Here is a 21,835-nt window from a genome sequence, read left to right on the forward strand (position 1 = left end):
AAATAATTAAGATGCATTCCTATGGTACATTTTATACCTTAGGATTCAATGAAAACTCTTTTAATTGCATTTTAAAGAGTAGTCCTTTCTATTGAAGGAAAAGTATGAGATTTTCTTTCAGTTTCATAGATAAATATAGGACCTCTTCTTGTTTTCACTGAAACTGCTGAAATCGTGGCCATTGACGTCAAGAGAGCAAGATTAGGCTCAAACAATAGTTGTCAAATGTATTTGGTTCAATTTTCAGCTATTTCTATAAAGGCCTGCAAATCTTCTAAACGCAGTAAACAGTGTCATCTAGAGGATATTTTTAAGTACTGCATGTCATTGACGAACATCTCTACGAAGATTTTGACAAGCAAAGTGAAAGTGTGAAGCTAGACAGTAGCCACAGTAATTATCCAAAAAATATATTTATATTATTGAACATGCTCTACTTTTGGAACACCAGAAAGCCTAATACACTGTCACAACAAAATGCTTGGATGCCTTAAGGCTGTTAATTTAATCACAGTTGTTTAAAGAAATTAAACTAATATCCATTATTGCTGTGAATCTTTGGTTTGGTTCAATTAAGGTAACACAGTATTATGTGAAATTGCTATAATAGGAAATAAAGAAATAATTTGTAATATCATATAGTTTTGACCAGTGCATATTTAAATAATTAGCTTCAGTTATTTGTACTTAATCTAATGTAATTCAAATTGCATGAAGAAATGTCTTAAAAGTATTAAAAAATACTAACAAAAGCAAAAAAAGTTGTTAAAATTTTATCCCTACACAGTTTTATTGCCAAACGTTGCAAACATGCACAGATGAAGAATAACAGCAGCATATGCCATTTTCAAACATATTTGTATGTGGAACAAACAAAGATCTTATTGGCTACCTGATCATGGTCATTCATTTCTTTCGGAGAGATTAACTTCACTATTTTTCTGTCACAGATTTTTCATTAACATGCACTAGATGCTGCTTCCAAAGATTTGATTCCTTTGAAATAACTCATCAAACAATAGCAGCAGTACTATGGCAGGAAACTATCCCTTTAAAAAGATTTAAAAGAGAGGTAAATTATGGATCTCTTCCTACATTGATAACTTGACATTACTAAGAGGTTTCTATTTCCAACCTCAGATGCAGTGAGTAGCAACAATTAATGCCCTCCCCAACCCATGACCTATGAAGGTTCCTCTCCCCCCCCCCTTTTTTTTTATAATTCACTTCTGCCTTTTTGGGGGCTAATATTTTTACTAAACCTTTTCTCTATATATATAATGTGTGTGTGTGTGTGTATATATATATATATTTATATATATTATATATAATATAACAAAATGCTAGGAGAAGTGTTATTGCTTGCCTTAACTGGAGCTGTGTTCTTTTTCTTTCTGGACCACAAGCAGGTCCCCATCCTGCAATCCTCTGCTATACCTGCTTTGCCAGAAGAAGGAGTTACAAATTTTATGTGCCTCTCCTCTCCTCCCTGTCACAGTTTTATATGATTCTGCAGGAATTTAAATATTTAAGGCTGTGTCTAATTTCAGTCACGGGTCAGGCAAGAGTGCAATCTGTAAAGAACTGGAGTGCAATGGGTCCATTAGAATGTAAGTTACTATCTGTTTTACAAATGATCTGCATTAAAAACATACCATTGGTTAATGAAACTACAATGTTAATTAAATGAATTAAAAATTATAGTATGAAATAAAATCAAACAAGACAGTTACATGATACAGAAACTTAATTATAACAAAGTTTCAGTAAAGCTGTCAAGTTAACTAGTTACAGATAAAATCTCTGACAAAAATAATACTGGCTAAAAAGCAATTTTCCTTTTATAATTCTGTTATAATTAAAGTGACCATCCATTATGAGGGTCAACATCACTTGCAATCAACAATAAGCTTCCATTTATATGGGCAAAAACTACAGGAGTAATGATAATATTAGAAGGGTGATGGGGATAATTAAAAACAATGTTGTATCCAGTGCATTATTGCCTGTCAAGAAAAGTTGCAAACAACTGCTGCAAGAATGAAGCTAGATGAAAGAGCATGACAGTGAGACGATGCTTTCCTCTTTTAGTCACTACCTAAATTGATCTACAAAATGGTTTAAATTGTATTTTTTACCTTTCAGTTATCTTATTTGTTTAAACTGTAAGCTAGCAGGATAGCTCCTCTCTTATGAGGAAAGGCTGAGAGAGCTGGGCCTGTTTAGCCTGGAGAAGAGAAGGCTGAGAGGGGATCTTGTCAATGTGTACAAGAATCTGAAGGGAGGGTGTCAAGAGGATGGGACCAGACTCTTTTCAGTGGTGCCCAGTGACAGGACGCGAGGCAACGGGCACAAACTGAAACACAGACAGTTCCATCTGAACATGAGGAAATACTTTTTCACTGTGAGGGTGACAGAGCACAGGAACAGGTTGCCCAGAGAGGCTGTGGAGTCTCCTTCTCTGGAGATATTCAAAACACGCCTGGATGCGATCCTGTGCAATGTGCTCTAGGTGACCCTGCTTGAGCAGGGGGGTTGGACTAGATGATCTCCAGAGGTTCCTTCCAACCTCAGCGATTCTGTGATAGGGACTCCATCTCATAAAGTTTTGTGACAAGGACAGTGGGGCTGTGATCTCATTTGAGGATGATGGGCACAAATCTCAGAGTAATTATAATAATGAAAAATGCTAATACTACTATTGGAAAACTTGACGATTTGATCAGAAGACTTTGTTCTCTTAAGTAAGGATGAGACCGCAGAGCCAACGGTGTAACCAGCTACAAGGGACAATGGCTGAGTGGCTTGGGGTGTATGTCATTGGGAAAAGCAAAGCATGCAGAGCTTCTTGTGGAAGAGACAGTAACCACAGCCATGCAGGCACAAGTGCTTCAACAGGCAGAACACTGCTGGATTTGAATGTTTGCCTGGGTAAATGTGTTTATAAGGAGAAAATGAAAGGGTTCCCACAGTTGCACAGAACATTTCTTACTCCATCTACTCCCTCCCCCCCCCTTTTTTTTCTCTCAAATTGAGGAATGCTGTGAGACTAACTGCTCTTTATGCAAAACTCAGGAGGCAGCATATGCAACACAGGATAAGTTTCTTCACATTACTAGTTCTAACATGATCACTAATGTTTCTACATCTCCAGAGGGTTTTGGTGTAGGAAGACAGTTGCTCTAGTAGGGTGTCTGGAGGAAAAGTGTGAACGCTAATGAAAGAAGTGAAAAAAGCAAGCAGCTGGACCTCCTGTCTTGAGACAGCTGGGGAAATGGAAATGGTCCATAGGAGCCAAATAGGAAAATGTGATCCCTCGCAATAGTTTTTTTTATGGGTAAAGTAATGCTTTATGCAATTTAGCTTTAGTGATTATATACCTTTAGGAAGCACTAGGTAGCAAAAGATGTGAGAGCATTCTGAGCAGAAAGAGCAGTAGTCAGGAAGGCCAAGAACGAAACAAAAACAAATGAAACAGCAAGATAAATTAGGAAACAAAAAGAGCAGCATCTATGTAAATTTGGTATGATTAAAAGCAAGATTTTTGGCTGGTGGTTACACAGTCATACTTCCCAGATTATTTACTAATATGATACAAATATTTTACGTTTAATTTATGCTGATAGTTGATAATATTGCAGTAAAGTTGTACGGTTGTCAAGCTGTCAGTGAACTAAAGCTGTGGCCTCTTGTGTGCTTAGAGCATGATATGGTTCTGTGTTAAAAACACTAGCAGGGTGTCTCAGACTGTCCCCACCAAATAGTTTCAGTGCTTGCAAAAAGGGTTTCTGTGTTCAGTGGAAAAGGTCACACAAATACAGTTGCCATAAGTGTGAAACGTCAACATAAAAGTCTTCAGGTAACTACTTTCAAGAAACTTTTGCCCAAACTGAGAGTTGTTAACTCATTACAAACCAATATATGCATCAAATAGGGTGGGGAGTGTCCACGAATTATCTGTGCATCACTGTGCCTAGGTGTTCCATAATGCTCTTCAGTGCTGCCTTGTTACTTGCAATGTAGGAGAGGTGTTTTTGTTCGTGGAGGGTTTATTTTCTGAAGGACAACCAGGAGTCTCCATTTCCACAAGTAGAGATCACTGGTAGAAATACTATTGTTTTTCATGAAATAATTTTTAGGAGAGACATGGTGCCATTTAAAAAAATGTAGGCAGGAACATCGCTGACAGATCACACTCTCGCCTGCTACAATTTCAACAACAAACACTTCTTGCTCCTGTTTTTAGTTGCTCAGTTATAGCTAATTACATGCCGTACTGAAAATCCTCCATTGCACTAACAAACAGTTGAGAAAAGCAAGAGTTTATGAAGCAAATACCTATCCTTGCAAACCATTTTATGCAACTGGGAAGCTGTGTTGCAGAGAGCAATGAAGATGAAAGTAAAGAAGAGAGTGAGGATGAACTTTAGCTGATGGTGTGGGAGGATTGCTGCTGGAACCATCTATTAAAAGTGAATTCCTGGTATTGGACTAGATAATCATGTTGGATTGATAGGGTAGCATGGTCAGCAAAGGCAGGAATATATTTGCTGAAAATTTATGTCAAGGTTGCCTGAGCTGCCAAGACATCATACCAATACAAGATTTCCTTGTCTGTAAAGATGTATTTTGTCATAACGATCTGGAAGCTTACCATTTCTGACTGCTTCTGATCAGCTGTAAGCCTATCTGAAACTGCTGCCATGTCATGTGTGCACTGGCAACAACAAAAATACAGATCCCTCTAGAAGAAGAGAGGCAGGAGCACTGGCATTATGATTTGAAGAACCAGAAGAGCTGCATATTCTCAAATGACAACTTCAGAAGCAGCTTGTCCAGAGCCAGCTTGTATGTTTTCTATGAGGAAAACATCAAAAAGTTTGATGTGATGTTTTTAGGTTTTGGCAGAGGATTCTGTTTTAGTAATCTTTGCATAACTGCAAGCTTATGAATACAATAGTGCATGCATTTCTGCTATTCGGGGTGGCAATATTAGGGCATATATGGAGATTGCTCTGTAGGTGTTCCAAGTCCAACAATAATTTTCAAATATTTTACATATGGAGATACATCTTTGGACTTAAAGGCCTATGCTGGCTTTTTGGATATGAGGAGCTCTGCTGTGTGTGTGTACTATCTTTAGTGACCTAAGACTTGGACAAATGGAGGCTCTGTCTATACTTGACCAAAGGCTATGTGCTCCAGCATGTTTTCAGGTCCTCATTCTGCTCATCTCTTCTATTTAAGGGACCTTGTTGGAGTACTCTGGCTCCCATTTAATCTATGTGCCCAGATTTCTTTTTAAAAGAGCTGGAAGTGCAGAGGGAAGAAAAAGACTGGAAAAGTTCATCTCTCTCTGACATGGAGTTGAGATGCAGGTGATCAAGGTACCCAGACTTAAGAGTCTGGACCTGCTTATGGTTTCTCAATCCTGATTCAGTTTCACTGTCTGTGACAGAAGTAATGAAGTTTTAAAATTATTTCTTGCAATTAAAGCTTTCTTTCATGAAGAAATACAGACAGATATAGCTCCCTGGCTTGGCAGGTGATGATCCCTGAAATTAGGAATCACAGGTATTTCAGCAGTAAACTAGACTGGAAATACTTTAGATCAATATTCCCAAATTCCAGTGGGATTCTGCTCTCCCAATCTTCCAAACAGCAGATTCCAAATTATTTAATAAATATCGTGATCTTCTGCATGAGCTATCTGAAAAATGTGAAGTCTTTACATAGCTGTATGTATACTATTGGCAGAAGGAGGCCCTAGTGAAACTTTCCCCTGTGTTCATGCAGTAACAAGCAAATGACAAGAAGAACTCTGTGAGAGAACAAAAGAACACAAATTAGGCAAACTCAAAAAATGTTGCTTAGCAATGCATCCTGTATCACTCCAGGGGGATGGTCTTCGCCAAAGATATTTACATGTTAGGAGAAGAGCTTATTGAAAAAACACAGAAACATTTGTGCAAAGCCAAAAAAGTAAATAAATGGTATATTACAGTTTGCCAGTGTTGCAGAAATCAAACTAGGAAAAAAACTACAAGTAAAAAAATGCATATACTTTTAAAAGTAGTTGTTTTGGAAAAAGTATTTTAAAAAATTAACTTCCCTTATTCATCCTTTTTCTTCCTACCCCATTTTTGCCACTTGGTTCAATACCAATAATAGTGATATTAATGTTTGGGTTTATTTTTATATTTGTATTTTCCTTTTTTCTATTTGTAATTCTACAGCTATGAATGTTACAGAATGGTGAAAAGTGAAATTCTATAACTTGTAAAAATTGAGGGTTGGAAAAGCGGCAGACTGGAAAAGTTACATGGTTTAATATTTCTTTTGGTGCTTTCATAACTGTTAAAAAAACTGAGGATCTAGAAATATGGAAAAGGTGGAAAATATCCTTCAAGATTGCTTATTTTATTGCATTAAATTGAAATCAGTAAGAAAATAAAAAAGATAAATTGGGGCAATTTCAACAATTAAATCAATTACTGTCTCCAAGTCTTTTGAGGATTATACTTGAAAAATCTATAGCTACAACAACTGACTTTCCATTCTTTTGGTTTCTTTGTGTAGAAAAACTTACCTCTTTAGACATCTCCCTTTCTCCCATTTGTGGTCTACTTTGTTTCCAGCAGACTGCTACAGACCTCGTTCCAAACTGGTGACAGCGTGCTTTTTATCCTTTTGCTTCTGGTACAGCACATTCAAATGATAAAAACCTTATCATGAGAGTATGTTCACCGAGTACTATGAAAACTAGGCACCATACATATTAGTTTTCCTCACAGATCGGTGCCATGCTTTAGGGGACAGGTTTCAAAGTTTCTTAGGAAGTACATTTCATAGCACGGTATCATAGCACTGTCCAAGATGTATTCCACAGCTTTTTATAATTCCATTTTATCTCAGCATTTTATCAGGTATAATGCACAGCATTTTTAACAGCAAACTCTTGCAGGGAACATTTCACAGCATACACTTGGATATGCATGAATATGTATAGAGATGGCAGGGCACCAATGAGGCAAGAGGTAGAGAATATTGTTAACCTCTAACATTCTCAACGCTCGGTGCAAAACTCTATTTATTTTATAGTGGAATTTGTCCATGTCTTCAGAGGATAACAAAATGGAATTTAAGGCACAGAAAGTGTCATATTTTGGCTCTAGTATTACAAGGCAGAGACACCTTGCTGTTTGTTCCAGTATAGATAACTATGTTCTTTTATCAGCTGAGAAGGAATCCTTCTGAGTAATAATAATCCTCAGTACCTTCCCAGTCTGCTCCTCTTAAGCAGGCAAGTTCTCTGCTTCCTGGCTACGTATGTGGATGACATTTGATGATGTAGGAAATGTGGGAGAAATGTGCATATGATTAGCTGCTTATCCTCCAATAATCTCTTCCATTTTTTCCCCCTTCCCTACCGCTCACCACCCTGCCACTGTGCAGGTGGTCAAACAGCCCGTGCCGGCTGCTTGTTCACAGTTTGCACGTATGGAGCATTTGGTGGAAAGGCTGCACTGGACAGCAAGGTCAAAAGCTGCCGCTTTGTTTTGTCCTGGATTTTGTGCTCGGAAGGGAGGGGGACATGGTGTTTTCTCTGAGCGGGAGTGTAAATGCCGTGCTGGGAAAAGGTCCCGCGAGTGCCGGGTGGAGCAGGTGGGGAGCCTGCTGCCGGGGCGCGAGCTGGCCAGAGGCAGAGAGCCCGTACACACAGGTGGCAGAAAGGAAACTTTCCAGGCAATTTATGGAGACTTTGCTGCAATCCACGAAGCCAGGGAAAACTGCTGGATTGAGAACAAGGTCAGAAGGAAGGAAGGACACAGTGGAGAGGGGGAAGGTTTGTTTTCAGATCTTTTAAGCTGCTTTACCCACAAGATCTTAGTTTTCTCTATTTTAAGGGTTACCTTATTCTACTCTGTGCTATAATAAACAACTATTTTTAAGATTCAAAGACATACTTTGTGGTTTTGGTATGATGTAAGGAAAAGAAAAGAGAAGGTATATCTACCTCACGGCTTTGGCTGACTCAGTATCACATCACACTTACCAGCAATTTTCACCATGAGCACCCTCTCAGCTACAGGAAAACAGGAAAAAACTTTCTGCATGGCCAGCCTGTATCCAGAAGAACTGAGGTGGAAAAAGACTTACTGTCAGTACTGTGTCCCAAAGCAGGGAAGGGGATATGATGGTAACATCTCTGAGCTGGGTGTAGGGAAGAGTGTTTCTTTTCTAGTGCCAAGTCAGCTGCTGCTGGGAGCTGATTAACCTCCACCTAGGGCCATTGAGGAATGAATTCCTCTCAGTTTGCAAGGCATAGAAAATGTTAAAAGGCAGAAGATGGAAAAAGACATGATAGGGCAAACTGAAAGCAGTCTGAAGGGCATCTCTTTTTATAAGCCTGCCCAGCATGGGCTTCTGTAGTAGCAGGCTGCAGAGCTTCTCAGGTTTTGTAAATAACTCAGTGTTTCCCCATCGGAGCAAATACACAGTATACATTTAAGACTGGGCTTAGATTTAAGAACCTTACCCCAGTTCCCTGCCTTCCTATACATATATGCTCTTAAATGCAAACACCTTTATATACTAATAGCCTGCCTATACATACAAATAGCCTGAGATTAAGGTCATGTAAATTTTATCTAAATTTTCCTAATTGCTGTTGGAAAGAGTTAGAAATGTAAATAAAAGTGCAAATACCATTGTAAGAACAAGAGAAAATCAGTTGCTGATCACAAAAATGGGCCTGATAGAAAAGGAAGATACTGCCTTTCAGATAGATTTCCCTAATCTCTGCCCTTCCCGAAGTTATTTAAGTATAGCCAGTTAGATAAAGACTATGCTAATATTACTCCAATTTGAATGTGATACTTGTATTGGTGGTTGAAACCAAATGGAGAATAATTGCAGAAACTTAGACAAAAGAGACAGAATCAGGTCCATGCTGATACCTCCTTCTGGAAAGTCCTCAATGGATGGATAATATCTATTTCATTGCAAGTTATGGCTTTTGATGGAGTGCTATGCGTCAACTTGCTGTGGATATTCAGTAGAGGTGTCTACTCTCCAGACCTCAACACCTTTTTATACAGCCCCTTCTTTGCCACTCTTTTCTCTTTGAGACGAGTGGGTTTGTAACAGCTTCCTCAAGGAAACAAGTCAGATGACTCAAAGCATGAAGGATTTTTTCTGCTTGAGAATGACAAGCAATGGTCTCAAAAGGACTTTTCTACTGCCTGAGAGAGGACTGAATAGACTGTTGCCATGATCTCTGAGGCTACAGAGAAGAACAGGTAGATGGCAGACACAGCTACTGAAACTATAAACAGAGTATCGGGAACAGACTTCAGTTAGCACTGCTCGGCAGTCTTAAGCAGCCTCTGTACTTCAACCTGCACAGGATTTTCCCTCCACTGAGTATAGCAAAAATAATGGTTTCTTGTATCCAAGCTTTGGACTCTGAAATTCAGGAGGGACCATTCTACAAAGTCTTAAGCCCTCAGGTTTCCAGGAAAGTAGTTAGGCAGAAAGTCCACAGGTTCACTAGGTCGTGAAATGAATCGGTTGTGCAAGTATGCCCTTTGGCAGACTTTTTCCCCCATGTTTAAGTTTTTTATGTTATAGTTATTTCATATTATCTTTATTTTTTCAGAGAAATTATTATACATTTCAATTTTTTATGCTTTAGAAAGTCTGCTTTTTTTGAAAAAAGGCTTTGCTGATTTAAAAAATATATATATTTCACGAAGTATTATTACATAAAATATAAGTAAAACAGTGCAAGTGCAGCTTGATAAAAATGAAGATAAAAATAAGAAAAAGAAGCTTCTTTCTTCTGCATTGAAAAACAAGATATCCCTTATGATTTTCATCAGTGTTTTAGAGAAGTCTCTCACCTCTGTCAACTAAGCCATGGTGATGCTTTCACAGATAACTTGAAAACGTGTTATCACTGAGTAATTTCTGATCTTATTCAAAGATCTCGCTCTCTTTATTTTAGTCATCAAAAAGCTCTGCGCACTGTTGTGCAACACCTTTGGTGCTGACAATACTTTGTTGCTGGTGAGCTGAACCTCCAGCACAACAGTTGGTAGCTACTGATCAATAGCAACTGAAGGTGACAGGTTTCCGGAAGACATCGGCTGCAGGCTTCTGAACTCTCTGGAGAATGCTGAGTTGGGTTGAGAGACACCTGGAATCTTAAACAGTCCTTTTTATCCTCTGGTTCTGTAGTTATTACTGGTCCATCCAGCTCTGAAGCACAATCTTTTTCCACCTAACAGCGCTTGCTTCCTGAACATCAAAATGGCGCTTTAAAAAGTGACTATGACCCAAGCAGCAGTCACATTCTCCTACATAGTTCCCTGCTCTTGTTGCCAAAACTATTATTACTATCATTAGCTTTCTAACAATCTTTCTATTAGCAATCTAACCTTATTAGCTAAATAACGTTATTCAGTGGCAAGTTCTCCCCTACATTTCCATTAATATTTGCATATTCAATATGGATTTCATCCATGTGGATAGGCTGGCAGGGGGCAAAAAAAGAGCTGGACAGAGGTCAAAAACGAAGTCTGACAGAGAGACCCTTTCCCCCAAAAATATTTAACCAATGAGGATACAAAATGAAAGGCATATTTGTAGGGGCGTGACCAGATGTATACATCCTGCTGCAGAACTGTTTATCTATTAGATTATACAGTATACTGCATTTTGGTCAAAAATAGATGCACATGTGTAGAGGCAATGGAAGAAAAAAAAGATATTTCAAAAAAGGAAGTAGGAGGGAGTAGACCTGAGTATGGACCACCAGGAATTATTGCATAGCACACAGCCCACTTTTTCTGTGGCACCTGCAGGAAAGAAGGGGTAAGAAATTACAGTTGAGGTGAATTTAGAGGTTCATGGTCTGTGGCTTGGTCATCCTGTGGAAGGACCTGCTATTTCATTGAATCAAACCTTCTGCAGGCATATGAGAATTCAATTCACAATATCCAGTTGAGGCCTTTCAGGCACCAAACACCCAGCCAGTGTGCTAAAACAATCAAATGAAGGACCAGCAGCATCTAAAACTATAATGCAACACAGGTAGGTATTGAGCAAGAAACACTGAGGATGTTTCTAAAGTCTCTTTGGTGAGACTCTGCTGGACTCATCTGAGACTCTTTTAATAGAAAATCTTTGACTGTCAAATCTCAAATGTTCTAATGTTTTGTGTCTACTCTTTGTCTTCATACCTCATAAATAGTTGAAGAATTCTTTAATTTTGCAGCTGTTGTTGTAATTAGCAAGCTAAATGACTTCTGCTTTTAAAATCGTGAATCACAGTTAACTGCCTAATGCTGCTGCAGTAAACATGCTTTATTGATATCTTAAACCCCTTCATTGTGAGACTTCCTTTTCCCTCCTTGCATGCACCTCTATTAATAATAATCCAATGTCCCTACCTAAATAAATGGCTCATCAAGCAAGTCTTAACCTGAGACAGTTAGTGATCAGTGGTTTTGAAAGTAATTTTGCTTACAGATTTGTTTGTGCATTAAGGGTCTAATTTTGCCTTCCTCTTCTCTGAAACCGTGGCTATGGTGCACCCTAAAACTTTACAAAATATTTTGCTGTATTCAGGGAGGTTAAAACCAAAGTAATCAAAATCAGATGCAGACTATTTCTCCCATCTCTGATATTCTTTTCCACTACAGTGCTGAACTGTTATGCAAAGTTTATAAAAAGAGAAAATCTGCTTCATTTCACCTCTGGGTGATTGCATTTCATTAGTAGCTGAACGGATTCCTTTGTTTATAAAGGAGTTTGGTTTCTTTGATATGAATGAATCACAGATAAAGTTTGCTGTTGTTGTTGTTGTTGCTGTTACAAAATCAGATACATTCCTGGTGAAAGTTCATTGTTTTTTATCATATTTCACCCCAGTACCTACCTTTCTCTAAGGTACCTAACTACGATTATAGTAATGTGTTGAAATTCATATGCTGTGCTGGATATAAATGCAGCAAGATTTCTTTCTTTCCGAGATCATCAGGGAGATTGATTGGGACCCGGAGAAGAATTTAAGTACAGTAATACCTAATTTCTGAGAGATCTGTAACCAAATTATATTTTCTCCTTTTGCAATGAACAGGGAAAGTAAGGTGTCTGAGTATACGACTCACAGAAACTTGTAAGCTGAACACAGAGCCACATGAATTAGTCAAGCTCTTTGAAAATGCTAGGGAAGTAGGACCTCAACACCTTCCTCAAGAAGAAATAATTATTTCTCTGACAAAGGAATCCTCTAAGTAAGAGCCTGAGACACTTCTTTTGCACACTGCCACCCAAAAACTAACAAATAAAAATTGAACAAGAAGAAAGCCTTCAGGAAAGTCCCAGACACTCTCAGTATGGCAATAGGGTACTTAAAGCAGGACTGTGTTGAATTTCAGGATTCAGCCCTCAGTTTCTCTATCCTAGGAGACTACTGAGATAATGGATAAAATAGATATATCTTTTGGGTGGCACTGCTCAAACATATAAGAAAGTCAACCAGACTAGAAGTCCTTAGTGAGAACTGTTCATCAGCCTTGTCAGGGCTTTGGCACAAAGAAGTTTGGTGGCATCGGGATCTCTCTGATGGAGCTCGTATCTTTGGACAGGCAGCAGAGGGTCTTCAGGTGCTTGTAGGTGCAGGTGGCAGTCCATCTGGGGGTCTGAGCAGCACGGTAAAGCCATGGTGTTGGAGCTTGATGTATAAATCATGCCCTTTGTAGCTTAGTATGCCAGTAACACTGTCCCTGTATCCTCTTTGGGCTCTTCCAGTGCAGCAGTGTGCTTATTGCAGATCACTAGCACAAGACTTAGCTGTTGGTGGGGAGTTCTTTAGCACTGTGGACTGCACTTGCTCTTAAAGCTTCCAGCTTCCGCGAGCCTCCAGTGTAAACCTGTTGTCCTATCATTAGCATTACACATCAGATTATTTTTATTAGTGTTACATATCAGACAACCCCATTTTAGGACTTTTTTTTACTAAAAAGACGAAAAGATGCTTATCATAACTCTGAGTAATTGATTGTGGTCAAAGCAGTATTGACAATAACAATTTCTTATGCTGCTTCTATTTTATCTCTATTTAAGCAGATTGAAGAAGAAATTTAAAGAGATAGAGTGGTGTATGAGACTCTCAGAAGTCCATGTAGCTTGATCATGAGGACATACGTAGCAATATTTATGAAATGACTAATATCTTCAGGAGCAAAGCTTTCCCTTTTGGTAAAAGCCATTTTGTTTTCCTATTGGCTTCCATGAACTGTCAGAAAAAATAAATTAAAAATACAGAAACATTTTAGAATAGAAGGTGTATTCTTAGTAAGATTTATGCCGTTCTTAGTTCCGTCTTCTCAAAGAGACTGTTTTATTCTTCACCTGAAACATATCAGAATGAAGAACAACAGAAAAGACATCAAGAAATGAAGAAAAAACAGAATATGAGCAAGAAAGAATTGTAATTCCTCTGCAGAGACCAGTGTTTCAATTAATTTATGAAGCATTTGGGGATCCCTGTAAAATTCTGTTTTTTTATGAAATCAACAATTATCATTGCTGTAAATTGCAATATAATTTCTAATTGCCTGGAGAAAATGCAATGTGGAAATTTCATTAAGGAACGAAACTATTTAAATGTTCAGTCTGGACAAGTTGTCCCAGCTTGTGCCTTTATTGTTTAAAATCTATGTGGAGGAAATGTCAGTGCTGAAGGAGTCAAAGAATCTGCATTTATGCAGATGTTGTATTTATTACTATACAAATATTCAGACATCTAAATGGCAAAGAGCTATAGAAAAGAATGGAGCAAATTTTTTTTTGCCATAAAATGGTGTTTTGAGCTCAGAGAAATTGCTAGGTATAAATAGCATCAGAATTTCATTCCTTGCCTTTGCCTTTGGATGTCACCAGCAGTGAAATTGATTTCTTTTTTAATTCTTGGGGGACCCTTCCAGCCATTAGACAGAACTATTAGACAGATCAACAAGAAGCTGCAAATGGGATTTTTCTGTAGCTTTGGTGTTACTGAAAATGGGACATAACTGCCAAAACTATTGCTTGTGTTGTAGAACAAATTCTCTGCTGATGTAAAGTGACACAATTCCATTGACTCCAGTGACGTTACACCAATTTATGCCAGGAGAAAATGTAACTCTTTATCCATTTATCTATAAGCTGGTTGCTGTGACTTAATTTCAAATGAATTATGTTACTGTTCTTGGTCTGTGCCCTTGCAGTACTTTATTACTTAGAAGGCTAGTCAGCAGAAATAAATAAATATGTGATTTGCAATCTCAGCAAACATCGCAGCCAGGAACAATGGCCTCTCTGCAGTGTTCCAGACTAATTGCCCCCAATTTTCTGCTCTAACCTTCATACCTAATTCATTCCCTTCTTGCACTATTCTCCTTATTCTTTTACCATCCTCTACCTTCATGTTCAGATTTTCTCCAGTGTCAGCAATATTTTAACCACCAGCTTGTACATGTTCAAATTCCTTTAGAGGATCACTTCCTCTACAGTGATCATAAGAAATAAGTGTATTATATTTAAGAGAGCATATTATTTAACAAAAAATATATACTTTAAATTTTTCCTTCTTAAACTCTTGCCCTGAATTTTTGTGTTTGATAGTGTATCCCAGCATTTATGTTAACAAATGCTAAATCATTATGTGTCCTATGTTTACTGATGCATCACCATCCAATATTTCTCTAATTCCATAATTAAAACCTGGCATCAAATATTATAAGCAGTTTAACTGATATTCATACAAGTAGGGAGATTTTTAGGCTTGTTTTAAAGCTGATTGGCAGCAACTTTCTGTTCAAAAACTGAATGCGGTAGGAATAGGATAATGATAAGCGTTAATAAAATCATGCTTGAGGTCATTGCCTAGATACTAAGGACCTTTTGATGATTAGAGAACTTGCCTGAAAATTGTTCTGGGCACCTACCTAACAGTCTGTGACTATGGAAGGCATTAATCCAGAACATTGGCTTCATTTTCTCATTAAGTCTTCTCCATTATAAAGGTTGTTTGTGAGGCCTGTTTGAATCAGTGGTGCACCGGAAAGGGTGGAATTAAAGAAACTGGCCTGAGTGAAATAAGTAGCTCCTAGCAACTTACTTTGGGGGACACCTGCTGAATTTAGCAGAACTGGTTTCCACAGTTCAGCTGCATTTCTGCTGAGTAGTTCAGCCAGGTGTGGAGTCTGAATCTATGACCTTTGTGTGCTTATCCACTATGAAAGACCATGGATCATTCTGTTGAATACAGCTTATAGGTAAAAAGGAGAAGAGAGATTTGTGAAAGCCGTGATGTCTGTAATATGAGTAAGAAAAATGCACATTGTACATACAAATGTGTTTTCGTTTAAGTAAATATTCCTGGCTGGACTCACCTCTATCTGTGCTTGGTTCAAAGTAAAATTCCAAATTATCTAATACTAAAATATTTTCCAAATAAATCCTTTATCATATTCTATTCTTTCCCTTCATATTTCTGTGTTCAGTCCTACCTTTGGATCATATCTCTAATGACTTCCTTGTTGGACCATTAAAATAGCTATACTGTATCAGATTTGTGGCTAATCTGGCTTGACATTCTCCTTCTAATGTACTCTGTGGACACTTAAAAAGGACAATTAGGAAAAAAGATTGTGGTTATAGAAAATTTTACTCCTAGTGTCATTTAATTAGCATTGATATAACTTTTGATAAACTCCAGAGTAAAAAATGTGAATCTTTAATCATGTATTCCAAAACTGTCCTGTTTTCTTTTTCTTATTGTAGATAACTCCAGTGTCTGTATGGTGGTCCCAAACTCAGAGTCATAGTATAATGCTGGCTTCCTTTATCCAATATATTCAAGATTTTGATACAGTCTTTTCCTTTTGTCAATGTATCAGACCATATCCACTGGGTAAAATTTTGCTGGCAAAGTTATGTTCATCAGGATGTGAAAACAAATCCTTAGATGACTTGACTTAGCTGGAAAAAACAAACATATGTAGATGTTGTTCCTATCTCATAGAGGTTTACAGGATGAGTTACTGGTATTTTCAAGTCCTTTTTACAGTATAAACTATGTTTCTGCTAGAGAATTGTGTTTGTAAAGGCAGACTGACAAAATCTTTGCACTACAGGTTGTTGATACGACATTTATATCATGATTCTAAATGTAGTCAAATGTACTTTAAAACCAGATCATATTAAAGTTTTGAGATGTCAAGGTATTCATGACACTACTTTTGAACTTCACTTGCTGTTACTTTGCTTAGCATGATCTGTCTTTGCCAGCATCTCAAAGCTCTCTCATCCTAGTGCTACCCGTGTAACTTCTCCATTTCGGCAATAATGATTGGGAGGAAATGGCAGAATGCTGTGTCCCTTTATCCCCCAACCCCTCAACCAATGGAAGTCCTATCTTTTTTCTGTAAAATATCACACATACTGTGTGTATTGTGTAAGCAAGAATCTGTATGATCTTAAACAGAGCACATGAGGAAAGAAAGCACCTCTAGTGCAACAGTCTGGGTAAGAAGGACAGTCTCAATATACCCAGAACATGAAAGCCTGACCCTACTGAATTTTTTGGACTTTGTTGACTTCAGGACAGCTATGATTTTCCATACTTTTGCTCTGAAAAAAGTCATGCACATTTATGAAACTACATACTTGTGAAATATCTAGCTATGGAATTTAAGGAATCTTCCTTCTTCTTCCTCCACAGAGCACTCCTCATTATAGATGTTGCATGTTGTCACATGTAGGGTGTTTTTTTTAATTTAAAAAAATTTTGAATGCTTTTCTTTGGTTTGAGGTTTCTATGAAAGTATGACATTTAGATTTCATGCTAGTATGACAAAAAAAAATGGCAAAACCATTTAAATTATTTCATGCCCCATTTGGAAGGTTGGAGAAACGGAAATTCAAGGTAGGGCAAAATAAATTTCCCTACTTTGAGAGCAATTTCTGTATTTTTGGAACAATTTCAATTACAAGTTTTAAATATACATTTAATTGTTATGTAATAAGATAGTTCTTGCAAATTAATTGAGCAAGAAATCATTATTCCTCTTATATTACAGTCAAGTTTCTTCCAAACCTCCCATTTCTCTTCACCTAACCCTGACTGGCTTCCAAACATGCATTCACTATAGGCCAGGTTCTTCATTTGGTTCTAAGCCTGTGGCTCTTATTGAAAGTCTCCTACAAATAAGGGATTGACCTTAATCTTTTGTATGAATGCTGACATCAGTATTAGAAGGGTTAATTTATTATACTAAAAACTGCAGGCTAATTTAGTCTTTTTTTTTTTAATGCCTGGACTCCTAAAATGATTCTTGACTGCTTTGGAATAGATATTTTATAGATATTTTCTTTCTGTGTTTGATACAATCAGAAAGTTCTTAATGCTTACATTTTTCTTGAGTTTTCTTGAGTGGCCAGTTATTCTGAATCTAAATTCAGCCTAGTACAATAGGAAGAAATTCACTAAATTCAGTGTTGTTACCTTGTTTTTAAAAGAGTTCTATTTGGCCCATATTATACTTTTAAGAATTTTCAGCATAAAGTAGCCTAACATTTTTCTTCTCAGCATGGGATTAATCTGCCCTAGTTTAGGCATCAAAAAATTAAATTTCTCTAACTCACCCTACTCTTTCTCTATAGTCAATGAAGAGAAATAGGCGCCTCAAGGGAATGATTCATCCTATCTTAAGATTGATATCCAGGATCGGTCAGATGAATTGCCCTTTGGAGATGCCAATTTCTTTCCAGTGACTGTCAAGGGAACTAAGGGTGACTAATTCAGGCTTATATCTCTAACTTTTAGGTGTCTGAAGTTAAGTGACTTAAGCTGCTTTTTCTTATCGTAATATTTTCTGAGAGGATGAATAATTAATTCCCTTCAGAAAATATTACCTTAAAGACAATAGTATTTTGACTGAGACCCCAAATGTTAAAGACAATTGAATATACATATATTTAGAATATTATATTCTTCTCTGCCAGAATTTTGGGAGATTTGAAGCAAGCAGAGTGAGCAGTGCTGCTCACAGGAGCATTAATTGTACTTCTGGACACATGTATCCACGATTTTATACAGACAAAAAAAAAGATTTAAAATGTATTAGTGGAATTTTTCTCACTTAGCTTTGGATATCTATGGTATAGATGTTTACATCTGATGAAGTTTTTTTAAGCCCCTTTTATAAAAAATAGAGAAAAAATAGCTTTCAAGGTGCAATACATCTGACTCATTGTCAATGCCCCCAAAGTTTCTGTTTTTCTTCACTGATTTTCATCAGGCTAATGTGATTAACTCAGATGAAGATACCGAATTTACTGCATCCCAAAGAAGGCTGTGTTATTCATGGGTGGATCAGGAGGAGAAAATAGTATCAAATGGCTGTAATTGTTCTGCAAAGCCTCAAAACTATTTGGTGACCCTCAGCTCTTTAGTGTTGCATAATGCTAACGTGTTGCTGTGACATCATTTCACAACTCTGACATTGTACAAATATTTATGGCTCAAATGTGACATTGATTGATTATAAAGTCAATTTCAGCTGTGTAGAGACACTTGCTCCACACACTGTTACCTATGATATCATTTTTTTTAAAAAGAGCTAAGGACTAATTTGCAATGATGATAGAAAACTAAGAACAATGAGATACTGTGAGCATTTTCTTAAATACCTCAAGATTTTGAATAAGCCACACATTATCATGAATATTTTTATTTATAAGCTGATTTTTTTAATTTTTTTTTTTACAATCTGCTCTGTTATTTTTCAGACCAGAAATAATTTCTCTATGAAATCTTTTTTCAGTGCTGTACAGTTACCCTTTATTCTATCTGGGTGGTTATCTTTCTTCTTCCTAAATTTGATTTTATTGTACTAAAACCCTTCATCAGCCTGAAAAGAATGAGGACATTAGAACAGTATTACTTGATTGTTGTATACATGGAACTCGTATGTATATATGTGTGCGTGTGCGTGTGCGTGTGTGTGTGTGTAGGTGTAGGTATAGGTATATGTGTGTGTGTGTGTATGTATATAGTACATATATATGAAAAAAGCATTTTCTTTTTTATTCCCCACAACAATATTACTTTGTGAGCCTTTAATTAATTTTACCTTCTGTTGCCCTCACCCTTCCTTGGATTCTTTAGTTTCCAGATGTCTTTTCTTTTACTTCTGTTTACCTTTCCCACAACCAATTGCCCAGTATTCCAGTTTCTCCAGGTCACATTACAGTATTCTGCTTCACAATGTTTTTTATTCCTACACTTTTTTAAATTCATCAGCAATTTTAATCATGTCTGTATTTACACCTGTGTTACAAAAACTCTGCACCTTCTGTCAGGACAGAAAAACACAATGAGAAAAATAAATAATAAGCACATAATAGTGATTTTATTTCTCCTTTTTATATTGGGACTTATAGATCTTTTTGTGTTTGAGTATTAAATCATGTGTACAATATTATTATTTTATGTATTTGATATTATTTTAAGCTGATGAGTGTCAAGCAGCCTTGCCTTTCATACTCCACAAATTGCTGCATACAGGCACTATACAGTAAATAACAATGATGTGACACTAAGAGAGAACATGGTCTGGGATCATACGTGAGGTGCAATGTCATTCACTAAATGAAGGTGAGCAAGAGTCTGTCAGAGAGGCTGACATATGACAGACCAACCTTTCTCCACTTTACTTATTTTTAAAGAAAAAAAATAAAAAAATGCTGAGATACAAGAAAAGATTTTTAATGATACAAGATAATGTGGAGAGGATTATATCAACCAGTGAGTGATTTTCATTTTTCCTTTCTTCTTGTTATTTATATCACCCCACGGGTGCTTTACAGACAAATTACAAAAAATTACATGGCCAGTGATCTGTAGGTAATACAATCAAATCTTTTTCGTATTTTTGCTAGGAAGAGCCACTGGTGGAATGAGACTGAAGGATGGGAGAGTCCATTTGTTATCCTTTTGGATTGTTTATTTTGTGGGCCTGGAGATTAAGAAACTACTGATGTAGTGCAAATCAGGAAGAGTGAACACCAAAAGAGTATGTATGTGGAAATATTTCCAGAAAGTTCACAACTCAGCACTTGTTTAATTTATTTTAACGCCTTAATGCTGTTAAACCTCCACCTTTTGGATAGTAAAGTTTTATAGGTGCCTGCACATGCACAGGAAAAGTCCCCCCTGGAGAGTGAGGCGACCAACATTCATCATGATGCCGGTAGGAGGCAGCTGGTCGCCTCCGCTCCACTTGATCCCTCAGATGGGCCTGGTCCCACAGCCATGTTTGGAGCATTCCCAAAGCCCACTAAGAGTATGAGTCTACTAAAAAGAGTAGAAGCCATGGATGCTTCTATTGAAATACAGTGCCAGAGGAAAAGTGTCTCTTAGTCAGTAAGCAACCAGTTACCAATTCAAACCACTTCCAGTTTATGGAAGAAATGAGAAAACTGGTGTCAGTTCTTTTCTCAGCTTAGTGTTTAAACCTACTCCTCCTTCTTCTGAGAGACTTCTCCAGTCTTCAGGTGATAGCCATGGCAGCTTGCTTTGTCACAGATGTTTCCTGCTGTTACTGTTGAATCAGGACCGAGGGCAGAAAGAAACGTGAGATTTCTGGGGCCAGATGGAGAGATTTAAGAAACTGGACTTTGCAGCCAAGTGGATATAGGACACCCTGCTGATAAAAAGAAAGACTTGCATTCTAATCCTGGCGCCCTGAACTGTTTATGTATTTTTACATTGTACAATAACTGGATCAGAAAAGCAGAAGCAGACAATGGCCAGAACTCAAGTTCCTCCACATCCAAGCAGGATGCTCTCAAAACCTGACTGCTGAGTCAATCTTCTCTCCTGTTGTCCACCTGCCACCATAAATATCAAATTTCTTTTCATATAGTGATCCAGCTTCAAGCAAAAGCCAAATATTGCACTTACCAAGACTGTTCTATAAAATGTGGACACAAATTTTATCAGGGTGAGTTGCAAACTGAACACAAGTCCTTCACTATTTGGGCATGGGCACTTAGCCATTATGACATTGTATACAGGCAGAAAGCATCTCTGGTATCTATTCTTTAAAGAATATAAGCCTACTCAGTTAAGCCTCCTGTCTTTCAGGAATGGGCCTAGTCTTTGATCCTGAATGAATATAGGCATCTAATCTCTGAAGAGGGAGACGTGCATCCAGAAGTATGTATGGAGTGTCTTCTATTGACTAACTTCACACAGCTCCTTGTCACACATGAAATTTTTGTAGATCATCTTTCTCATACCTGTCTCTAGTCATTGCTAATCATTCTGCGAAGATGCTTAAGTTAAGATCTGTGAGCCACTCTGTTAGGGCCAGGTGTATATATTTGGAATGACACCAGGAATGATACCAGGAGGGCCAGGTCATCATGTTCCATAGGTATGAGTAAGCACTTTAGGTTGCTCTATACAATTATATTCTCTTTCTCTTTGCACAGCAGAAACCTGAAGGGAAATAAGTACAATGGGATCAGTTTTTCTGAAGTACAATTCAGGGGTAAAAACTCAGACATACATTGTGATTCGTGCTAAATATTATTTCCTGTATATATACATACATATATATATATACACACACACATTTGTGTATGTGTTTTTTTTCCTAGAGCTATGAACATAAGTCTAGTAAATCTCCTGATTCTGATTTCAGTGCAGGTCTAGTACTCTGCCTAGTCTGTCTGCACAACCCATGAATGAATTATAGGAAAATTCTTTTAC

Source organism: Apteryx mantelli, chromosome 1 (genome assembly GCF_036417845.1).
Source record: "Apteryx mantelli isolate bAptMan1 chromosome 1, bAptMan1.hap1, whole genome shotgun sequence".
Taxonomy (NCBI): Eukaryota; Metazoa; Chordata; class Aves; order Apterygiformes; family Apterygidae; genus Apteryx; species Apteryx mantelli.